We start from the raw sequence: 1,072 nt of genomic DNA, 5'->3' as shown, positions 1-1,072 counted from the left end.
TTTTTACTGCAGCTATACTAACTTTACCTACCTTAACTTCTACTTTACCTACTACTATAATAGTAGGTCTAACTAAGAAGCCTTACTTATTTTTTAAGTTCTTCTTTATAGCTACTAGCTTTCTAAAAAAGTCTTTAGTAAGGAAGTAGACTTATTCTACTACTAAAGGTAATAAAGAAGCCTTACCTTTACCTATAAGTTTATTTAGTTTACTAGATTTACTCTTTTTTTTACTAACTTCTTATTTTATTAGCTTTATACTCTAATACTTACTTATCTATTACTATTAGTATTATTCTTACTTCTACCTCTACTTCTATTACTAAGAGCTATAAGCCTCTTTAGCTACCTATTTACCTAGGCTATACCTATTATCTTCTAAAAGATAAAGAGGCTTATATCTTTAAAAAGAGTAAGTAGTCTTATACTTACTACTCTTAGAAGTAGTACGCTACTTATTATAAAGTAAATAATATTTATTTTTATTTAGGTACTACTAGTTAACTTTTATATAGGTTCCTAATTAGCTTAAAGCTAAAGTTACTTTCTTTTATAATCTTCTTATTATTCTTTCTAGTAATATTACTATAAAGTCTATTACTACCTACTTTAATAAGTTAAGTCCTAAGCTTATTAAGGCCTAGTCTAAGGCTAAAAAGAAGTCTATTAGTTAGCCTAGGTATTAGAATAATAACCTTAGTAATACTATTACTAAGTTACTTCTTTATACTATTATAGTTAAGCTTAGTAATATTTAGGCTATACTTAATTATTAAAGTAAGGCTATCTTAGTTCTAGTAAGTTTTTTTTCTAATTTTACTATTTTTTTAGCTAATTTCTATATTTTTCTAGGCTAAGACTACTAAGGGTTAGACTAAGTATCTTATTAATATTATTACTAAGCTTATCTCTCTCCTCTTTAAGCCTTAAGAGTTACTTATTTATAAGAATAAAGTTAGTAGTAATAATTAAGATACTTTTAAAAATAATACTACTATTAGTAGTAAAGATAAGGTAATATAGTAGTAGTTTCTTAGGTTTTTTCTTTAGCGTTTTAGTAGATACCTAGTAT

This window comes from Dothidotthia symphoricarpi (assembly GCF_010015815.1).
Source record: "Dothidotthia symphoricarpi CBS 119687 unplaced genomic scaffold P153scaffold_8, whole genome shotgun sequence".
Lineage (NCBI taxonomy): Eukaryota > Fungi > Ascomycota > Dothideomycetes > Pleosporales > Dothidotthiaceae > Dothidotthia > Dothidotthia symphoricarpi.
This window is presented reverse-complemented; position numbering follows the sequence as displayed.